Raw genomic sequence first — 11560 nt, forward strand, 5'->3', positions numbered from 1 at the left:
TGAGGCGTTCGGTGAGGCCGTTCGTTTGTGGATGGTAAGCGGTGGTGAAATAGTGCTTAATGGAGCAGAACCGGAGAATTTCGTCGACTACCCGAGCAAGAAAGCAACGGCCACGGTCAGTGAGCAGCTGGCGTGGAGCACCATGGAGCAGGATGACGTCGTGGAGAAGAAACGCAGCCACGTCAGTTGCACAGCTGGTAGGTATCGCTCGGGTGACAGCGTAGCGCGTAGTATAATCCGTGGCCACCGCAATCCATTTATTCCCCGACGAAGAGAGTAGGAAAGGCCCGAGGAGATCAAGGCCAACTCGGGAAACGGGTCTACTGGAATGTCGATCGGCTGCAGGTATCCAGCAGGCACCACCGATGGCTTCTTCCGTCACTGACACCGGTCACAAGAAGCCACGTAACGACGAACAGAGCGATAGAGGCCCGGCCAAAAGAAACGGCGGCGGACGCTGTCGTACGTGCGAGATAGACCAAGATGACGCGCAGTGGGCACGTCGTGCAGTTGCTGTAGAACGGTGGCGCGCAGGTGTTCGGGGACTACGAGCAGAAGCTCGGCGCCATCTGGTCGCATATTACGCCGGTATAAGGTGCCGTTGTGGAGCACGAACAAAGCAAGGGTTGCATCAAGGTGATTAGTGCTGAGGCGATTGATAATACTGCAAAGCTTGGGGTCTAAGCGCTGTTCATGGCGAATGTTTAAAAGGTCAGAGATGGCCAATACACATGTGTCATCGTCACACTCGCTGGTGGGTGGTGGACCTACCGGGTTGCGGGAGAGGCAGTCGGCGTCAGCGTGCAATCGGCCGGACTTGTGGACGACAGAAAAAGTGTATTCCTGAAGGCGGAGGGCCCAACGCCCCAGGCGACCAGTAGGGTCCTTCAGCGTAGAAAGCCAACATAATGCGTGGTGGTCGGTGATGACGGAGAACGGGCGGCCAACAAGTAAGGGCGAAACTTTGTGATTGCCCACACGAGGGCTAAGCACTCACGTTCTGTGATTGAGTAATTCCTCTCAGCCGCAGAAAGGAGGCGACTGGCATAAGCAATGACGCGAGTGCGACCCATCTGCTGTTGGGCAAGAATGGCACTAGTACCGTGACCACTGGCGTCGGTGCGTACCTCCGTTGGTGCTGAGGGATTGAAGTGTGCCAGGATGGGTGGGTTGGTGAGGGCCGCAATAAGCGCAGAAAATGCTTGAGACTGTTCTTGGTCCCAGCAAAATGGAGCGTCGTTCTTCAGAAGATTGGTGAGTGGGCGAGCAGTCTCCGCAAAGTTGGGGACAAACCGCCGAAAATAGGAGCAAAGGCCTAGAAAATTACGCACGTCACTGGTACAGCGGGGTGTAGGAAATGCTCTTGCAGCACGTATTTTGTCTGGGTCGGGTCGAACGCCACGTGCGTCGACCACGTGACCGAGCACCTTGAGTTCACGTCGGCCGAAGCTACACTTCTTCGAGTTAAGCTGAAGGCCAGCTCTTCGGAAGACTCCAAGAATGGCCTCAAAGCGATGGAGATGGCTCTCGAAGGTCGAGGAAAAGACAATAACGTCATCGAGATAACATAAACACGTCGTCCATTTGAAACCGTGCGAAAGAGAATCCATCATGCGCTCGAATGTTGCGGGCGCATTACACAGACCAAATGGCATCACCTTGAATTGGTACAGGACATCACGTGTGACGAAAGTGGTCTTCTCTCGATCCCGTTCGTCAACAGCGATCTGCCAATAACCGGAACGGAGATCAATCGAAGAATCGAAGAAAAATAGCTGGCACCGTGCAAGCAGTCTAGGGCATCAGCTATCCTGGGGAGCGGGTAAACGTCCTTCTTTGTAATTTTGTTGAGATGTCGGTAATCAACGCAGAACCTCCAGGTATTGTCCTTTTTAACAAGCACGACAGGTGATGCCCAGGGACTGCTGGAAGGCTCTATGATGTTCCTTGCCAACATCTTGTCGACTTCATCTTGTATGAGGCGACGTTCAGAAATGGCGACTCGGTAAGGTCGTCTGTGAATTGGGCTGGCGTCTCCGGTATCGATTCGATGTGTAACGAGGGACGTTTGACGCAAGGGTCGGTCACCAAAATCAAAAATATCTCTGTACGATGTCAGTAGGGTCGTAAGTGCTTTAGCACGATCAGGGCGCAAGTCAGGAGCAACCATGCCGGATATACGGACCTCCTGAGGTGGGAATGGTGCAGGTCGCGTCGGCACTGCGGCAATAGGGGCACGTAAAAGAGCAGCCACAATAAACTCTGACAATGGGGTCAGTTCGGCGAGAGAAATGCCCTCAGGAAGAACTTGTACAAAAGAGCTGAAGTTAAAGGGGCCCACAAACACCTCCCGAGCACTCCTCACAAACTATCTCAGTCGCTAGATTATGCTGCGATACACATTTGAACGCAATAATACACGTCTACGCGCAGTGCAGGTCCCACAATCCCATTCGAAATTTGGCGCGTTCTTTCCTTCGACTTTTGCCTGTCCTCCTCCTCCTCTGTGCAACGCTGCTACGTGCATGCGTTTTCGAATGACTATTGGTCTGCTTCTTTGCGACGTCACACAGCCATTAAACTATCGCTTATGCCAGAAAAATTGAAATACGCTTAACTTTTAATTACCAGGAAAGAAAATTAGGATGTTTTGTAGACAGAAACATTTTTTTCAAAGCTTTTTTTTCCTGCACTTCCGGTCTCGTGCGCGCACGCGCGCATCTTTGCCCTTCGCGCAGACACCACGGCAATCGCGGCGCGGTCGCGAGCGGCGATCTCGTTTCAGTTCCTTGCAGTGTACTTGCGGGGCACTTTCCGCCTGTGAATGTTCTCGTTTCTTATGTCGCCCATGCGAAATGAACTTCGAAGTCGGCTTACAGGTGTATAACATTAAGTCGGTGCTTTAAATGTCGGGCCCCAATCCACTGCGCCTTACGTAGTGCAGCAAAATTTCGGAGGCAACCGCTGCTCCGTTCCTGTGTCCACCAAACCAAAAAACGCACCTCGGATCAAGTCAAGGCGACAACATATGCTGGTAAGTAATGTGTTTACTAGCTTGAACATAGCGCACAGATAAGCGACGGTTTCACAGGTGCAATGAGTTAGTCATTGTTGAGATGCATCAGTACTGTGGCGGATATTAAAATCCTACAGTCTTCACCGTTGACTTGATTGCGTGAAACTACTCACGGAGGTTGCATTTTGTCTCGTAGTAAGTTTGTAGGTTATAAACTTTTGCCTTATAGTAAATTACCTAAGACAACTGCACCTACCTGGCTCGGCCGTGCGCGAACCCGCGGAATCGTGCGCCGGCGTTGGCGGCTTTCGGCCCCGATCCCGGTAGACTGCAACTTTGCATTGTACGCAGCAGCAACGAATTAAGCACCCTTACCTAACTTCCTACGAGCAAATAAAGTTTGCCGTAATATCAAAGCTCCGTGCGCAGTTTCACCACAAACGATTGAGCGGTAGAGCCGGAGAGATACAAGCCGCCGCGGTAAACATGTAGTATTAGGATACGCATGCTGTATCTGGCCCTTACGAGGTTTCGCATGACGTGCAGTGATGAGGACGCACCGAAGAAACAAAGAAAACGACTTTATTTCGAGATAATTCCTAGAGAATTGCTCTCCTCAGCGAAAAACTGTGCTTTCTTAGTTTTATAACTGACCACCTTGTTGTTTCTTATGCTTGAGCCGGTGTACATTCGAATGTATGTGACACTTTAATATTTTTTTTGGTCACCATGTCTTTCTTTTATGTTCTGCGCGTTAAAGATACTCAAAGTGTGTACAAGAGTCAGTGGCAAGTGAATGTAAATACATGTACATTTCTCACACTTTGTTTCCGACACAGCACCTGTCCATATTGCACATTTCTTTTACTTGCTGATCTTTTTTTTTTTCGCTAGCAGAATTCTTAGCGGCAATTTAAACTGCTGAGCGACTCAATCAACTTCATTCAGATTTTTTTCCTCCTGTCGACAGAAAAACAAATGCTAAGGTAGGAACAAAAGGCTACTAACACAGTAGCTTGACGAGGTTTTTACCCCTGTTTGACATGGATGACAGACAGTCATATTTTTACAGTGCCATTTACTTCCAGTTTGGCCTCAAGAAGCTGAAAAACTCTGACTGGCATAATTATTCGCAATCTAGCCTTACACACCTTGAACCCACAGTTGTTCTGCCTTTTTTACTTTTGTTTCAAGCGGCAGCTTTGATATAATACTTGAAAGGCCTGCAAGCGGTCGCACACCATGTGTAGTTGCCGCGATAAGCAAACAGCAACATGTTTTGTGTGCATTTTTGCTTAGCCGCAGCCACAAAGAAAACGCAGAGATATGGGTACAAGATTGCACTCACTCGGACAAGAAAAGTCATATGTAACTGCGCTCCAGCTATTGTCAGTCGCAGCAAACATATTGAAACAATTTTCTTGGCTCCAGTGGCCAATGCTTTGCGGCGCTGATGCCAGTCTCAAAAGAACTGTGAGTTGAGCTAGTTGGTGCATCATTTTTTAAAAATACACAGCGCAACAAACATAGGACAAGCGAGCAGACGGGAACAGCGCTGACTATCAACTGCATGATTTATTGAAAGAACACGAATATATACAAAAATGTTCTGAGAACCAAGTGCGCATGTTCGCAGATAAAACAACATTTCAAGTTTTATCTGCGAACACGCGCACTTGGTTGTCAGAGCATTTTTGTATATATTCGTGTTCTTTCAATAAATCATGCAGTTGATAGTCAGCGCTGTTCCCGTCTACTCGCTTGTCCTATGTTTGTTGCGCTGTGTATTTTTAAAAAATGATGCCAGTCTGTTTAGCATTTAGGTTAAGCACACTGACAGTTGTACTGTGTAATTGACTAGTCATTGTGAAGAGCAAATCTGTGTCTGTGAGCAGCAATCAGTTCTTCTTTTGACGGTCTTTCATAGGCATCCGTCATAAAGTGACGCTCTGAAGCTGTGCTTGCAGCTGTCTCTCTGTGCGAAGAGCCCTCAGACCGTTTCTCCACATCTTGGAGGAGCTTGTGGACGTACGCTGCATGAAATAGTCATCGGGATTACAACAGTGCACTTAGTTTTTCGTGTAATATTATAAGTAGAACAAACTTTGAACTTACAAAACGTAGGCTGCGTTTTCACTGGAGTGACACTGAAATGTCCTTTCCTTGCTTTTGTCATCTTTACTTTCCAGCGGTCATCTCCTTTTTTTGTCTGTGCCTGGAGCCTTGAGGAATTTTCATTAAAGTGAATTACAGCCAGATGTGACCTATAAAGAAGGTAAATATGAATTAATTTTTCATACTTTGGAAAAAAATGTGTTTCTTGTTGCCTGCCAGCAAAATTATACAGAAGAGGCTACCATAAGGAACCATTATGCATTATATTCACAACACTGCAGCAGAAATTGCTTCTGATTTAGCTACTATGTTTAGCGCCTTTAGAATTAAGAATGTGATGCAATGATCTCCAAGCAGCAAAATGAATGTATGACATGGGCTATACAACATCATATCGTGAATCACCTGTGTTCTCCCTGCTGTTGTATTCTAGCGATCATCATTAGTTCAAGTGGTCAAGTGAACCTTGAGCATTCTTGCAGCTTCAATACAGTAGCCTCGGGACATTCGAGATGGTTCTAGAGGGGTCGGAAACTTGCGCTGATAACATCCAGTTCTTTAAAAACTGCCTTTGTCTTCCGACTGCACTAAGATGAGGAGCACAAAAGGGAGACGAGGTGTTTTTTCAGCCTGCTCTTCATGCTTGTCCTCAACTTCTTTCTTTATGTCATCCCATCTGCCTATTCTAACATAAGAGCAGTGGCTTCCAATGAGGACCCTTAGATGGCCTGTGCAGTCTGCAGCCTCCTGTCTCACTTTTTCTATGGAAGGGGATTATAGAATGGCTAGTGCTACCATCCTAGCAAATATGTTTTTACGATATTATATGAAGCATTCTTAGAATGTTAGAAGTGTGCACCGCAGTCTCCTCAAAATGTATGAAAACTACCTTTGACATGGCAGCAGTCTGAGATTCGAAGAGAAAGACACAAGATAGGTTCAGCTAATTTTACAGCAGAGTATGTAATGTCAGGATGGAAGGATTGTGGAAAATTTCTCATTCGGCGCATACTTTGAGCAGGAGTTGGGATTCACTTGACATAGTGGGTGCCCTTTTTTGGCAGATGTCAGAATTGACTCATGTGAGCCGCAATTGTAAGGTCTCATATTACCTGGCCTGATAACATGACAGCTCCAGATCAAGCACTGTACTAAGGGGAGTGCTGGTCGTAGTGGCTATTGTAGCATTAACTAAAAGCGATCTGCTTAGTTGGGCTGCTTAGCAAGTTGAAGAATCGAAAGGAGGAAAAGGATATGGTGCGAATGAAGCACAGGCTTTCATGGATGAACTTCTGATTTTTTTTTTTTTACTGAGTTCTATTACCTCTGGCCTCTGTTCCTTTTACAATGACAGTATTATGAACATACATTAAATGCTTCATGCAAGGATTGATTTTTTGCATATGCAATGCAGAAAAGTTGGAATGCGTGCTGGCACTGGAGTAAAAAATAATGTCGTATCCTTCTCTTTCATTCAACTTACCTTGCTTGCATCCCATCATCCGAGTATGCAATTGATTTTGGAGCAAATCTGATGACCAAATTATGAAATGATTCAAGGGAGGATGTTTGGGCTTTAGGGGAGAGTTGTCGAATATCCTTCAGGAACAGGGAGTTCATGAGAATGCAGTTTAGCTTCCTGAAAGCACATGAATCTGTAAAAAATGTACATATATACATATATATATATATATACAGCATTTAAAGGAGCGAACAGTCTGCGAGTGCAAGGCAAACATTTTTTTTTATGTTTATACCGTTGACATTTACAGGAATTCCTCTTATGATGATTATTGGAATAAAGAGCATTAAATGCAAAGCGAAAGGAAAAACAACGCGCCGACGGTATATATATATATTTGACTGATGAGTTGGTAGTGTTGGTGTGTATTCTAGTCAATCATAGATGCTGACCTGCTTACAGCTGCTGCATTGCAGGTGAAAACAGTTTTAGCAACATATTTGTTAAAAGACACCTAGTCTTGTACTGCTATTTTACTGTGACAAGAAATCTAAGAGGTGTTGTTGAACAAACAATTGTCAGTATAAAAAAAGTATAGAACATCCCATTGTTTTTGTGTTTCTTACTGGCGTTATAACCAAGCTGCCTCAGTATTAAATTAATCTCGCAGTCTCAGCACTCACATTTACATTATGTTGTTTCTTCACTTCGTTATGGGTTTCTTTCTTGGCTATGTCTTGCTGTAATGTGCGGATGTGTAAAAAGTTTTTTGCATGAAGTTCTATTTGCATTACCTATCCCTTAAATTTATCATCGGTTTACAAATGCCACAAGTGTGGGCTATGCACCTGCCTAACAGCATCAAAGTGAAAACTTTGCAAAAGAACCTAGATAAAAAATATTACCTCTGCTCATCCATTGCCTGTTTGCAAGAGGCTCGTGCAGGCATTTGCTATATGGTCCATGATGGCCATCGTGCTTATTGCATATGTGGTTTAATAGGCTGCACCACATACTGATGACCAAGTCGCCATCACCCTGGCCCAGGGCAGCAACATAGTAGACATGGTTTGTTATTGTCTGTATCCATCGCTCTATCCCTTCACAGCCCTTTGACTTGGCAGCAGCTTTCAGCTTCTTCTTCAGTCCTGTGCAGAATGGTGTTATGACAATGTGTTTGCACTAATTATTAAATAGAGAAACTGCACACACCTTTACTAATATGCCAGGCATCAAAGTAGTGCCGTATATACGGTTTGCTGTTTCTGCAATATTTCCGGATAGCTGGGTGGCGATCTGTAGATAGAATAAATTAAAATCTCATTGCATAATAATATATGGCAGCAAATGTACCTCATCCTCAATGGTTTGCGAAGATGAAAATTTTTAATTTAATGTTTTTTTATTGTATAATGACAATACAAAGGCAAGCAGCACTTGCCAAAGGCACTCTTGGTGAGGTTGAAAACAATTTCTCTTAATAATATGTACACATTGTTACCTGTTGTTAAAGACTGCACTGAGACTCCTTGAGTTTCAAGTTTCTGCAAGCACCTGGCCAGGCCTTCCTTCTCCATGCTCGCGCTATTGGGCACTGCAGCTGACTGCACAAAATTCATACGAATTACAGTTTGCCAATTTCCGTATCACAGCATTGACTTACCTCTCCTATTCTTATCTGTTCGCATTGAAGGATGCGGCCAGTCTGAATGGCAACAACGCTGTACGTGCAGTACTTGGCGCTGTAGCCGGGGGAGTCGCAGCGCCCGTCTCCTGCGAGATCCACTTCCATTCCATCCAGCTGGCTGATTGTCTGCGCCTGCTGTTCCTGGAAAAGCTGGGACAAAAATAAATGTGCATTTGTGAGCCACTTGTAATGTTGCACCGAACTGTGTCACTGGTTGCACTACTGCATCCGCGCGCGCGCGCTGGTTTTTTGGCTTATCTCCCCTCCTCCCCCTCCCCTTTCTCGGCAGGACAAATCTTATATCTCCTGTTTCCTAGCGCTTACATTTCCGATCGTTTAGGGATTAAGAGGCGTAAGTTGGAGCGACTAAGCGAGTTCACGCGAGTGATAACTTTTCTCTCCCACCCCCCTCCCAGTTTCCTTTCTCGATACAGGGTACCCCTTGGCACTTTTTTCATTTTTCCATCTGTTCCTGAGAGTGTCCCTCCTTTCTCCCCTTCTACCTTCTTTTATCAACCGCCTATATCGGTTCTCACGTGGTTCTTTCCTGTCATGCTGTGCTTTCCGGCCATGGTGTGATCATAATCGCGCACCGAACAGTCTGTTTACTCCCTGTCGGCGCGCGCTTTCTGCGCTTTCCTTCTGTCAGCAGACGCAGAACCGTAGCCTGACAAACACCACTGTGCACAACTATACGCAGTCCGCTTCTCCTCATCCCTTCTTTTTTTTTTTTTTCGCCTTATTACGGGTCGTTATCTTTTACGAAGGGGCATCGTATATGCAGTCAAACCAGCCTGACAAACTACACCACTGCGCACAACGCTGCCCCATTCTCCTCACCCCACTTCCCCCCCTTCCCCCCTCCCCCCAACCCCTTAGTATCGATCGTTATCTTTCACGAAGGAGCGTATGCAGACAAACGCAAGAGGTGCCTAAACACAAAGGTTTCAAGGTTCCAGCACAAGAGATTCCCTTCGCAACGTGCTGCGGTCTCTGATCAGAATTTCTAGTTTTTCGCTGACACCTCTCGCTGTGGCATATATTACTCGGATATTATGGACCCGACCCCGACGACGATAATTCGGGCTCGCCTGACTCTCCCGACGACGGTGCGGGTGAAGATGATCGTCGGTAAGTAGCAGTAATGATCAAACGTGAATAATAAGTGTTTTAGCCGCAGAAATCGCAATATATATTTGTCTGAGCTGCGGCCGGCAGAAATTTCAGAAATTATATGAAGGGAATTAAGTTGCAAATAAATCGGGATAAATAAGGAACATCTTTACGATTTTTAAAATCGTAAACATGTTCGTTATTTATACCGATCGCTTCTATTTGCTACTCTTATTTGGTGTTTCAGCGAAGGCGAATAAAAAAAAATCGTCAGCTAAGATGTTTGATAATGAATTCAGGTGCAGGCCCACGCAAAAACACCATCATCTTAACTAGTTGAAGCACGTGTTAAAATTAGCGTTTCAACCTTTTTAATTTTCTACAGGCTCGCTTATCTAGGCACTCTTCAATACTACACGAAAAAAAAAAATGCGCCAGCAGCATATGGTGCTGTTGAATTTGGTGTGTTTGTGCACGTGAAAAGCGAAACTCGTTAAGCAAATAATTCTGCTTTTAGTTTCACACAGCTAAGGCGTGCACGCGCGGCAACTGGGCGATAAATTCTTTCGGGCAAGCGCGAAACGAAAACTTGCAAGTCACTACATGGATGATGCGCTCGGGGAGCATGTGAATTCATTTATAAAATTGTGCTTTACACGATAAAGTTGCTGCATACGTCTACAACTACTGAAGAAGGATTATAAATGACATCATTTGTTTAAAATTTGGTGCACCTTCCCGAAACAGCTGCAAGTCGTGCAAAAGGGCATAATCATAATGGCTAGGGTATAAGTAAAGTGCATGTTTTTCCGAGGGCCGGTGCCCAGCAGATTGACCACATGCAAGGCTAACGCAGGTGCAGTTGCGGCTTCTGTCAGGAGATGGCCACGCCACTGGAACAGGTGTGTTGTCGCGACATGCCGGCTATTGTCGCAGTGCACCAGGATGGCTGCATAACACAACATCACGCATTCGAAAGCATATGCTGTCTCCCAGAAGTGCTGAGAGTTGTCTACTGGGAAATGCGTGAGAACGGGGTCGACGTTGTGCGCGACGATGAGGTGCACAGGTAATCCAGAAATATCTCCTTGCGACTTGCTGTTATGCTTCACTTAATCCACTTTTTTTTTCTCTAAGAGCGTACCGGTTCACTGCGTACAGGATGTTCACTCGCTGGATTTGGCGAACGCTCGGAAGGGGGAACAGAGTGGTATTGCCAGCTTGCGTCGTCTCCCGAATCCGGCGTGAATTTCCCTCAGACAGCTACACCGGATTTCGTTACCCTGCCCTATAAACATCAACGCCGATACACTGGCATGCTGACAAGAGATATGATGTGTACATTTCCCGTCACTGTAAATAAAAGCCTACTTATTACCTATAGCATTGTCTTCTCATGAATTCAACTTTGTGATGCAGTTGGCCTCACGGGCACATGGACCAGCATTGATTTTAATGGTAAAAACAGATGTAAGATATGTGCACTTTGTGCATTACGTATTGTAAGTGATCAAGCTGTGAAGCCATTATTTTTAATTGTAAGCCCACGGTCAATATTTTTTCTATTTTGGAAACTCTCTCCCTTCCCTCGGATTCTTCAGTGAGTGTTTCTGCTGGGTCTGTACTGTACTAGTGCTACTTTCTTCTTGCCTCAATCAGTTTTCTATTTTATAAAGATGCTGCACTGACTATAATTGCAGTTTGCCTCTGGGCCATGGTTTGTGTGTCCAACCACACCTGGATAGGCTTGCAGAGCTCAAATCAAATTTGGTAACCTTACCCTCTCTCTTGAACTCAACGTTTACTAACTGCTGCAGCAGTAACTGGCAAAGGCTTGCCCAGTTTGTAGCAGATAAAATTTACTGGTTGACCGTTGATCCACTTTCGTGCTTGACACAAATATGCATTGCATCTTGCAACAGAAGCATTACCCAGTGTCTGTGTACATTCATGCTTCTGGTTATCCTTCCTTTATACATCGATCATATATTGCCAATATGCCTTTTTTCTCATATACTGTCAACTTTATTGCTCACCGCTAATTCAGATGTGTCATCACCCATTGCATTTTGGTGATTTCTGTCTCAATGTTTGTCTCTGCCATGCAATTCTTGAAGGCATTCCACATTTAAATCAACATGCTAGCCAGTTTAGGCTGCATTGTGTG

The 11560-nt window shown here is 45.4% G+C and overlaps 1 long non-coding RNA gene across 1 annotated transcript; it reads left to right on the forward strand.

Annotated features, from left to right (window-relative positions):
• Positions 1 to 2893: 2893 nt before the first annotated feature.
• LOC146182717 (uncharacterized) lies at positions 2894 to 8419 on the forward strand. Its single transcript, XR_014708384.1, has 3 exons — positions 2894 to 3034; positions 5206 to 5291; positions 8287 to 8419. It is a non-coding gene; the product is annotated as an uncharacterized LOC146182717 (long non-coding RNA).
• The last annotated feature ends 3141 nt before the right edge of the window (positions 8420 to 11560 follow it).

Source organism: Amblyomma maculatum, chromosome 7 (assembly GCF_055883805.1).
Source record: "Amblyomma maculatum isolate TAMU_Amacu chromosome 7, ASM5588380v1, whole genome shotgun sequence".
NCBI lineage: Eukaryota > Metazoa > Arthropoda > Arachnida > Ixodida > Ixodidae > Amblyomma > Amblyomma maculatum.